The sequence below is a fragment of the Amia ocellicauda genome, chromosome 2, assembly GCF_036373705.1.
Source record: "Amia ocellicauda isolate fAmiCal2 chromosome 2, fAmiCal2.hap1, whole genome shotgun sequence".
In the NCBI taxonomy this organism is placed as follows: Eukaryota; Metazoa; Chordata; class Actinopteri; order Amiiformes; family Amiidae; genus Amia; species Amia ocellicauda.
In genome coordinates, this window is record NC_089851.1 from 5150607 (window position 1) to 5162914 (window position 12308).

Sequence of the window (12308 nt, forward strand, 5' to 3'; positions counted from 1 at the left end):
AAAAGCAACACAAAGGTTACTTTCTTTGAGAGAATAAATCTGTATGTGTTCCAGATGGGGACAAATCGCCTCGACAAAAGCAATGACTAGCGTTTTTGATTATTACTTTCTTTCACTTCAAACTATATTTCTTCACCTCTTTGGTTTCTTTGCATTGTCTGTTTTATTATTGAAGTGTGTGGCGCAAGTTTGCTACTCTCTCTTTGCAACAGGCAATTGGGAACTTAATTGGTGACCAGCCGAGTCGATTTAATCCCCCATAACTGCTACTGCTAACTGCTTTTAAAGAAGGCTGGATCCTGATGAGCAGAGGGGTGTGCCGGGTCAAGCTGAGGTCTGTGGGCCGAGCAGGAGGGACCATACTGTCTCCGCCTGGGAGTGAGAGGCTGACGGACATGGGTGGCCAGTCACGGTTAAAGAGGTCCTCTCTGGATCAGATCCAAACACAAGGTGGCGTAGCGAGGCTGCAGATGAGATGGGAAACGCTGGCACAAGACTGCAGCTTCACTCGTGGCGTGTGGAAACATACCAGGTGGAACCCCAAAGAGGAAAGGATATTTAAATTGAGACAGAGCTTTAATTTTGATGTTGAGCTCTGTGTGAATAAAAATCGACTGGCTCTTAACCTACTCTTAATCTACTCTTAACCCAGTGATGCATCACAAAGACAGCTTGAATATTAATTGCACTTTGAGACGAACCTTCTGAAGTTACACACTACATCCCATCGATCTGTATCATGGTTTCAGCCTTTGTCAGATAATGTATTGTTATTGTACTCTCTGGCACAAAACGTTAAATGGTTTAGTTTAGGCTGCAAAACAATCGCAAGCAACGCTGCATATTAACTTCCTCGTGTCATCTGTTCTCGTGCATTTCGCACATTCCGTGGTGTTGCTGAAATCTAATTACCTGTTTTCCAAGGCTAAGGTGTTCCAGCAGCACTTGCTATGCGTTGCTCATCCGGACCCGTGGTGTCGGAGCTAACGAAGTGTTGAAATACAGCTTAGAGCATCACTTGAGGCACAAAATTGAAATTGGGTGAGAATTATTTAATAACTGCCATCTGCAAAAGCGCTTATCCACAATTTTACACAATTAGCAGCAGCAGAAGAGGGAGAAAATGGAAGGTTTAAGTGCTGGTTTTGAAACCCGGTCGACGGTGTACGTTTCTCTGGTTTGCTGTTATGGTTTTGTACATGTATGGCAAAGCTCTGTGAGTCATTATTGTAGTTAAACGAAGCTAAACGTTTGTTCTGCCAATCAAACATGTCCTGGTGTTTCAAATAAGATGAAATCATATGCCCAGATATATGAGAGTGAGCACTTCTTGGGAAACATGTTCTAACAGCTATTAGTGTGTAATTGTGTGTTTACTAAGTTCCTCTGAAGAACCAGCAAGATGTGAAAATGTGCAGACTTATCGCCTATATTGGAGCAATTGCCCCACCTCAACTTTGAGCTGAAATTAAGGGTTTCTTTCTTCATTCACTTTTTTAAATACGTGCACAAAATACTGCCTGATAGTAGATTACAAAGCTGTGTTAAATTAGACAAGCTTATCTACTTCATATTTCTTCTCCCTGGACACTGCATTGAGGACTCAAAACAGTGTTTACAATCTCTGTATATTGTTTTCATAGAAACCAGTACTTGTCCAGAAAGCCATTCTTTCACACACTTCAAGAAAGATATCGCTGCTCTAGAGGCAGTTCAGAGGAGAGCAAACCACATCAAACCAGAGGAGCTTTTCCAGATCAGCAGGGACACATGCACCCGGGGACACAAATGGAAATTGGGCTTCAAGGCATTCAAGACAGAAAACAGGAGACACTTCTTCTTCACACAGAGAGGCGCCACAATCTGAACAAACTCCCCAGCGATGTGGCTGAAGAGACAATTTGGGAACATTCAAAAACAGACTGGATAGGATCCTTGGATCACTTAGTTATTAATGGACACCAAACGAGCACGATGGGGTGAACGGCCTCCTCTCCATTGGACACTTTCTTATGTTCATTTGTTCTTATATGTAGGGCCCTGCATTTTGCATGCATGAAATACAGTTTAAAAAACCAAGTCATGCAAAATGCAGCTCCCTACCTATATGTCATTGCCCACACCTTCATTTACTCATTTCATTTCATTTCATTTCATTTACACTGGGTTTCTTGTACATTAACGGTACCATCGCATACATGTGATAGTGTTTGATATGTGAAAGCCGAATGGATTTGATAAGAATCCCTACTGAGGATTTCTTCTGTTTAATGAAGTGCAGGGAACCTGAACCCTGGAAAGCTGTCCGAATCACCAGTGGATTTGGAATTACACAAACGCTTTAATCAGATAACTGACGAGTACAGTCATCCCCAGTGACAGCCGCAGCCCCTGACCTCAGTGTTGGAACGGTTTTTTAATTTTCCTTCTGGGTTATTCTACGATAGTCCTGAGTGTGCATATAAACATTTCATTCATTCAAGCGCGGTAGTTACCTAAAAAGCCCGGTACCCTGTTTGGTTTTAAATTACCCGAGTCTCTCTACAACGCAGTGTTATGTGTGTGTCTGTGGAACAATATTGAAACAAGACCATGCTGAAATAAGCTTTACATTAATATCAGCTGACAGAATATAAAGCTTTTACACAAACCGATAACACGGGGAGGAATGCACCATGGGATTTTTTTGAGGTTACCTGGGTCCTTCCTAACCGTTTTCCATTCATAATGAATAAAACAGAACTAAGACATGTTTTTGCAGGAGTACGCCTTAAGATATTCAAAAATATTATATCTAATTGGTAATGGAGCGGATTTTGTTTCACACCAAAAATACACAGAAAAAAACTAAACATGACCGCCTCAGATATTGCAAAGAATCAACGGCTTCAGGTGGATATGTTAATCGTTATTTTGTTGGTTCCTGTACTCAAAAGGATTAAAAACATCTACAACCAGTGAACAAAGGAAGATCTGATCCCAGCTCTTCTCCCACAAACTGTCCTCATCCAATCCAATCTCATCCACTATTCTGATTCTTTTAAAACCTGACAGCTCTGCCTAAATCTGTTCTGTAGGAAGGAATCTGTACTGTAACAACAGTTTACTGCCCTGTGAATAAGATTAACTCTCACAAAACCAATTGTGCATCTTCCGTACTTCCGATTTCATAATTTCTTTCTCAGACCTTGATTTCTAATACAGTTACCAGCTTTATGCATTTTCATGAGCTGTAATGCTCGGCAGCCCACAACGTAGCCTCTGTGTTTTAATTACCAACAGTTTCTCTTTTTAATTTTGATGTTTTTCTTTGCATTTCCTCTCAATATAACACTAATTTATGACCTCACTGCTCAGATTCTCATCCAGTACCAGCATGAGAAAACCACCAATCGCCTCCCATGAGAGGTGCACTGTCACATTATGAGTGGGAAGACCGGTCTCTCTGATGGCACTGCGGACTCGGAGGTTTACAACCTTCCTGTTTACCTGTCAAAAAAAAGGTTACTCTTTGCTGGTCTTTTTTTCCCAGGACAACAATATCTATTTTATGATGCAGTGACCAGAGCTTGACTCAATGTTCTACCGGCGGTGGCAGTATTTTACAGTTCCATTATTAATATTACCTCTAATGATTTGAGTATCACGATTGTCATGCCGTATTGGTCTATATAATTGTAGCACAGATTCAAAGCATCATCGCAGGTGCAGCTCCAAGCACCTGATATGCACAGCTCACATGATCACCACATGTAGTTCCCTAACAAAGACCATTCTCCGAAGCCCAGGGCAGTGGCGTCACTGTTACAGACTCACATGCACATTGCGTAACGTGTGTTCTTATTGCCTGCACGTAATCCGAGATTTTGACTCTCATTCAATAATCTCTTGGGTTTCATTTGATGGGGTTTTGGTTGTGCGAGATATATGTGTAATTAATGTCGGATAAGAAGGCATTTTCAGCAATTCTATCTTCCTCAGTTGCGGCACATTTTAAATAACACGTTCAAACACAAACAGAATGACCAGGATACAACCAGTAAAACCGTTTCCATAGACTGCGCGAGAAAACGTCTAATTAAATTCACATTTTGGGCGTACATTCCGTCCATAAGTCATACAATAGCCATAAAAGTGTTTTACGATCCATTCGCAAGTGTTCATCACTTCTGTGGCAGTCTTTCCGTGGTGGTGATAGTCCATGTAGAGCCCCTGTAGTACTTTAAATAACTAGGCCCATAGTTATATTGCAGGCACTAAATTCAAAAGAATAGCCTCTCAGTGATTATTGGGTAATAATGTTCAGTATCAGTCAGACATGCACATAAAAGAAGTTTAATAGCTGTTTTTAGTTGTGTTGGGGAGAAAGGGTCTATTCAATTAATAGGATGTGAGTGTAATTGAATTTCTGTAGTAAGTGAACATGATATTAGTCTGAAGTCCGTGATTAGAGGGTCAATACTTCGCTTTGAATAATACTTATTGTCATAGTAGAAATTGGTCCGCGAAGCTGGAGGAATGTGTTATTTATCTGCATTTCAAACAGATTTACCAAAGTAAGACAAATAGCTTTTTAATGATCGGGTTATTACAGTGAGGGAAAAAAGTATTGAATCCCCTGCTGATTTTGTATGTTTGCCCACTGACAAAGAAATGATCAGTCTATAATTTTAATGGAATGGTAGGTGTATTTTAACAGTGAGAGACAGAATAACAATAAAAAAATCCAGAAAAACGCATTTCAAAAAAGTTATAAATTGATTTGCATGTTAATGAGGGAAATAAGTATTTGATCCCCTATCAATCAGCAAGATTTCTGGCTCCCAGGTGTCTTTTATACAGGTAACGAGCTGAGATTAGGAGCTCTCTCTTAAAGGGAGTGCTCCTAATCTCAGCTCGTTACCTGTATGAAAGACACCTGTCCACAGAAGCAATCAATCAATCAGATTCCAAACTCTCCACCATGGCCAAGACCAAAGAGCTGTCCAAGGATGTCAGGGACAAGATTGTAGACCTACACAAGGCTGGAATGGGCTACAAGACCATCGCCAAGCAGCTTGGTGAGAAGGTGACAACAGTTGGTGCAATTATTCGCAAATGGAAGAAACACAAAATAACTGTCAGTCTCCCTCGGTCTGGGGCTCCATGCAAGATCTCACCTCGTGGAGTTTCAATGATCATGAGAACGGTGAGGAATCAGCCCAGAACTACACGGGAGGATCTTGTTCATGATCTCAAGGCAGCTGGGACCATAGTCACCAAGAAAACAATTGGTAACACACTACGCCGTGAAGGACTGAAATCCTGCAGCGCCTGCAAGGTCCCCCTGCTCAAGAAAGCACATGTACAGGCCTGTATGAAGTTTGCCAATGAACATCTGAATGATTCAGAGGAGAACTGGGTGAAAGTGTTGTGGTCAGATGATACCAAAATCGAGGTCTTTGGCATCAACTCAACTCGCCGTGTTTGGAGGAGGAGGAATGACCCCAAGAACACCATCCCCACCGTCAAACATGGAGGTGGAAACATTATGCTTTGGGGGTGTTTTTCTGCTAAGGGGACAGGACAACTGCACCACATCAAAGGGACGATGGACGGGGCCATGTACCATCAAATCTTGGGTGAGAACCTCCTTCCCTCAGCCAGGGCATTGAAAATGGGTCGTGGATGGGTATTCCTGCATGACAATGACCCAAAACACACAGCCAAGGCAACAAAGGAGTGGCTCAAGAAGAAGCACATTAAGGTCCTGGAGTGGCCTAGCCAGTCTCCAGACCTTAATCCCATAGAAAATCTGTGGAGGGAGCTGAAGGTTCGAGTTTCCAAACGTCAACCTCGAAACCTTAATGACATGGAGAGGATCTGCAAAGAGGAGTGTGACAAAATCCCTCCTGAGATGTGTACAAACCTGGTGGCCAACTACAAGAAACGTCTGACCTCTGTGATTGCCAACAAGGGTTTTGCCACCAAGTACTAAGTCGAAGGGGACAAATACTTATTTCCCTCATTAACATGCAAATCAATGTATAACTTTTTTGAAATGCGTTTTTGTTCTGGATTTGTTTGTTGTTATTCTGTCTCTCACTGTTAAAATACACTCTATATGCGTTTTTTCTTTTGTTTTTCAGGTTTTTTTACATTGTTATTATTAGATTTTATTTCAGTGGAATGGTTGATATTATTGTAAACGTGGGCAAATTGTTATACCTTGAGGTTTCAGTTTATCGTGAGACCAAAACAATTTCAGATTCTCACTGTGTGACACTAGTCTTATTAGAATATGGTGTCTAGGCAACTATGTTTTTCCCTCATCTAAAAAATAACTGTTTTGTTTCCTTTTCATGCAAGTCTCTCCGTAACACTTGCTGGAAGCTTCTTTTGATACTGTATTAAAGACCAGGCCCAGAAACTTTATTTGATTTAGTTATTGTATTATTATGTATATAACAGCTATGTTGTGCATTCAAAAGACACATTGATATATTATGCCAGATTGCATCTCAGTACAGAAAGATAAAACATTAAGGTGTGTGTTTGAAGGGTTTCCCATCAAACTACATTTGGATACTGATCTGTTTTACATTAACTGAAGCCTGTATATCTGAATACATTTTAATTTTTGCTTCAGGAGGATTAGAGATTTCAATACTTGAGAAGGGAAGGCTTAGCATTTTCAGATGTTCCTGTATAGAGACTCTTGAAGTAACACAACTCCCTCTCCCAGCCCCCATGGAGGTGTTGCATGTTGTGTGTCACCTCTGATCATATAGAAATATGTTTTGCTGTCAGTCGCACTGATGCAGCCCGTTTGAGAAGCATCGATCACTCCACATTACCGTCTGATATAGTACGAGCAAAGTCATTAACGTTTTCTTTCATTTAGATTGTCAGTAAACACAGCCATAGATCTTTTAAATGTAAAAATCCTTGTTCATATTTTTATGAAGGGGCCATTAACCCTTTGCTCGCTTCCCCCCTCCTTGTCAGTCTTGTAAGTTTAAGGAGATATAAAGCAGAACAACAAGAATAAAGGAACACAGACAACTGATATTTTAGATACCAAAACATTCAATGCATGTATTTTGTGTTTTTATTGCAAATATTTTTTGTCTTTACACAGGGTTCGTACGGGTGCTTGAAATCCTTGCAAATGCTTGAATTTTAAGGTGGTATTTTCAAGGTTGTGAAAGTGCTTGAATTTTGAATAAAGTGCTTGAAAGTGCTGGAATTTTGTGAAATATATATATTTTTAAAAATTTGGTAATCACTGTCATAATAAATCGGCAATCTGATTAAATTAATTAACTTCGGGCTATAACTACAGTGGTTATAGAGACAGTTGATGGCTTCATGCCGCGGCCAGTGCAGCTCCTGTTTGATGTGTCGGTGTGTTTGATGCGCTGCGAGTGACAGCGCGGCATCAGCGCCCAATGTTGCAAATATGCCGGAAAGCTGCCATTTTAAAGAGAGGTGGCTCGATAAAATTGAATATACACTATGGTTAAAACAAGGTCCACATCTGTCCACATGTATTTGATGGTATGACAGTTCCTCTTTCTGTGCACATCCATGTATCTGCCCATCAGCATGACACTTTCACAGGGCAGGAGTGTCGTTCAGCACTGGCACTAGCAAAAACAAACTAAACAGTTTCTAAAATTAGGCCATCGCTTAACCCTAGCAAAAACACAATAATGTGTCCAGTACAAGGTATATACACTCACCTAAAGGATTATTAGGAACACCATACTAATACTGTGTTTGACCCCCTTTCGCCTTCAGAACTGCCTTAATTCTACGTGGCATTGATTCAACAAGGTGCTGAAAGCATTCTTTAGAAATGTTGGCCCATATTGATAGGATAGCATCTTGCAGTTGATGGAGATTTGTGGGATGCACATCCAGGGCACGAAGCTCCCGTTCCACCACATCCCAAAGATGCTCTATTGGGTTGAGATCTGGTGACTGTGGGGGCCAGTTTAGTACAGTGAACTCATTGTCATGTTCAAGAAACCAATTTGAAATGATTGGACCTTTGTGACATGGTGCATTATCCTGCTGGAAGTAGCCATCAGAGGATGGGTACATGGTGGTCATAAAGGGATGGACATGGTCAGAAACAATGCTCAGGTAGGCCGTGGCATTTAAATGATGCCCAATTGGCACTAAGGGGCCTAAAGTGTGCCAAGAAAACCCCACACCATTACACCACCACCACCAGCCTGCACAGTGGTAACAAGGCATGATGGATCCATGTTCTCATTCTGTTTACGCCAAATTCTGACTCTACCATCTGAATGTCTCAACAGAAATCGAGACTCATCAGACCAGGCAACATTTTTCCAGTCTTCAACTGTCCAATTTTGGTGAGCTTGTGCAAATTGTAGCCTCTTTTTCCTATTTGTAGTGGAGATGAGTGGTACCCGGTGGGGTCTTCTGCTGTTGTAGCCCATCCGCCTCAAGGTTGTACGTGTTGTGGCTTCACAAATGCTTTGCTGCATACCTCGGTTGTAACGAGTGGTTATTTCAGTCAAAGTTGCTCTTCTATCAGCTTGAATCAGTCGGCCCATTCTCCTCTGACCTCTAGCATCAACAAGGCATTTTCGCCCACAGGACTGCCGCATACTGGATGTTTTTCCCTTTTCACACCATTCTTTGTAAACCCTAGAAATGGTTGTGCGTGAAAATCCCAGTAACTGAGCAGATTGTGAAATACTCAGACCGGCCCGTCTGGCACCAACAACCATGCCACGCTCAAAATTGCTTAAATCACCTTTCTTTCCCATTCAGACATTCAGTTTGGAGTTCAGGAGATTGTCTTGACCAGGACCACACCCCTAAACGCATTGAAGCAACTGCCATGTGATTGGTTGGTTAGATAATTGCATTAATGAGAAATTGAACAGGTGTTCCTAATAATCCTTTAGGTGAGTGTATATAGCCGGTATGTGCACATGTTGATGGTTTAGTATTCGTATTCAATTATTATAATGTGTAATTCCATTTAAAAACATAAAACAGCAGAGACCAGCAGATACTAATGCAAAGTATTTACAGCTGAGGGAGATTAATAACATAAAGACCGTCACCGTTTACTAGGTTAAGGATATAGGAACTTATAGTTGATTGTTTTGAAGAGAATAAACATGATGCTGTTGTGACAGTAAGTGAGCATATACACTGAATATACATGGATTGATTCGTAGAGCTTAGTTATGCTCTATTTTACATTTGGTCGCTGAATGTACATGGAAGTTCAATAAAGAAAAGTATTGATGTAATTTTTTGTTTTGTTATGTTTGCATGTTTAAAACAATTGTCACTAAAGCTTTAATTCAAACTGAAGTTACTGTGTACTGGTGTTCACTAATTTTGACTGATTGCAAGATTGATTTATATTGATTTAATATCAACCTGATTTAAGCCAGGTAACAACACAATGCCAAGTGTACATGACGGCTCTCATGAAACATTTTTGGTGTTACACCATAATAACATCTAATAGTGTGGTGAAATAATTGAATGTGCTTAGTTCAGTGCAGAAGAGTGTGCATTTCAGAGGAGAAGGTTTAGTTTACCAAGGCTGCGAGGTGCTGGAAAAGCTTTGACCAGGCACCTTGAAAGTACTTGAAAAGTGCTTGAATTTGACTTGAAAAGCTGTATGAACCTTGTTACAGAAATATGTAGCTTTCTACTTCACAATCCCCTGTTTCTGCGATGCACACACTGCAGATAACTACAAATAATAATTCTTACATCACCACTAATAATAGATTAATTCATATTACATTTGACAGCTCTTTTCAGTGTATCTGACCACATACATGTTTTGCAGGGACTTTCATCAGTGTGTTACAATGCCATTGAGTCATGGCAGGTTGGACCCCCAACAACGTAAACACTGTTTCTTTTGTTTAACGATTCTAAATTGGTGTGAGAAGTTGGACTATTACATACAATATGTTCTTTTTAGCGTGTACACATTTTTGCATACACACATCCTGATCTCTAAATCTCCATTAGTTACTTACAGCACATTTTGTTTCTCCTTTAATTAAATTACTTGAATACTTCACCATCGGTTTTGCAGTGCCAGCTTCAGGCAGCATGTGTCATGTCACTGACACGCTGTAAGTGTCAGTAAACGTGCTTTATTGCCAGTCCCTTTTCCTTCTCCTCTGAAATCTGAAGATCACAGATTTGCCGGAGACTTTTACAGATGTGAACACTGTGCAGCTGCTTTGAAGGTCTTTCAGTAGCTTGGGCAACACGTGGCTTGTTTCCAGGTTTGTCTCCTCACACAGAGGGTATGCCTTTCTCATTGGACCCAGCACCGCGCGCTCTCTGGAGGGTTAGTGCCAAATGTGCTGCCCCCTCTGTGTTTAAGAGAAGCAGATTGTAGACCAAAATATGTCTTGTGCTTCTCAGCCACCTAATGGGATTCAGGTTTGTGTAGCTCGCCGGCCCTGACTCATAGGCATGGTCCACTATGCGTTACTCTAACCTTTCACTTTAGTGCTTCTATAAATAATTTGTCTCGAATACCAAGTCTGACAGCGTGCCTTCAGTGAGATTTTGTGTGTAAGATAGACCATTCATCTCTTGCTGAAACCACACCGCGGGACACAACTGGGAACAAGTTAAAACCTAACCACTGAAACTGTTTAAGTTCAAATACTCCAACATGTAAATATTTCATATTCTGGTTCATGTTGTTCCCTCGCCATGTTGTACAGTGATGCAAAACCGATCAGAAGTAAAGCCAGAAGACCTCTTGAGCTTTTCTCCAAAGGCCTATTTCCTTCATTCATTTCTCTCTGTGGTACAGCCTTCCTACATACAGTCACCATCCACTGCTCTGTACTTCATTCCTGAAGTCTGCCAAATGGGCCATATGGTTTAAAGAATATATATTTTATGAATAACTGTGGCAGGACTCTCAGGACTCAACGGGACTCTCCTTATTGGCCAGTGCCTGCATAACAGGTTCAAGGAGCTAGGGTTTTGTTTGTGGTTTTTTTAAGTGTCATTATTTTGAGCACCTGCAATAATAAAAGCATGTCTTTGCACCTTTACCCCTGCCTGCCCGTTTTTCCTAATCCCCGCTTGAGAGCCCAGACACCATGTCCGACCCCCCACAGTGTCACGCTGGGTGAAGAATGCGGGCAGTCAGGGAGGTTTAGGAAATGAGAAAGAAAGGAACAAAAACAAACAAGAAACCCCCCCCCAAAACATGGAGGCACTGCTGAAAGTATACCGCCTGTGACCAAAGGGACCTGGAAAGTGCCCTCGTACCCCTGACAGCCGGCAGGGCAGAAAGCTGCCAGCACTAATCGACAGGGCGCTATAAACCACACCCTCCTCAACCGTATCATTGCAGAGTACCTGAGGGAAAAAAGAGCAGGGTGTTTTGGAGAGCTTTCGAGAAGAAGGAGAGAGTGGACCATACAAAGCTGATTGGACACCAGCCTTTGCATGATTGAGACCCCAATCTGGAACCCGACCTGGACCAGACTACGAGCCCGATTACGTCTTTCGATCCACACTTCCCCACTACGACTACGAGACGCACATCAGCCTGGAGTGTTTTGATGGAGTAGTGGCTCAGCTAGGGAAACGCATATCCATCAATATCTTTATCTATCAGTCTATATAATTACATTTCTTTATTTTGTATGTAAACCACAAAAGGAGTAATTTTAGTTTGTATTAGATCATTACTTAATATATAGGAATGTGTAAAATACACACTGAAAACAACAACAACAAAAAGACGCTCCTAGAGATGTGCTCGGAGGAATGTGACGAGGGTGGCTCATGTGAGTGTTGCCTTGATGCAAGATGGCAGTTTCTCCTCAAACCTAGGGATGAGCTCACATATCCCCCCTCACCTCTGTCTTGTCAACATACAGCCTGACTGATTGCCTAACACCATCGTTGCTGTCATCCTGTAATGTGGCTACAAACGCCAGTCGCCCCTGGTCTAATGATTTGTCTCAATTGCAGTTTGGCAAGGAGGGTATTTAGGCTCATCTCCAGTCTGGATGAGATCCAAGCCACCCCGGCTGGCCAGCAGTATGGACCTCAGAAGGGGGCTTTGAGAGTTTATGTTATTGAGAATTGCTTTCTTGTACATAGAAACAGTCAAATGCAGTTGCTTTCAAGGTCCTACATGCCATGCACCCATTTCTTTTGAGGAGAAAAGACAGTCCTCCGGGCTAATATTCATATAACATACAGACAGGTGACAAATTAAAGGAAAAAACAACATAAAAGTGTCTCAGTGAGGTGTTGGGCACCACGAGTTC

The 12308-nt window shown here is 41.5% G+C and overlaps 1 protein-coding gene across 1 annotated transcript in view; it reads left to right on the forward strand.

Moving 5' to 3' along the window:
- Positions 1-12308, forward strand: part of xylb (xylulokinase homolog (H. influenzae)) — an 81282-nt gene that overhangs the window by 61198 nt on the left and 7776 nt on the right. The gene's annotated exons all lie outside the window — the stretch shown is intronic.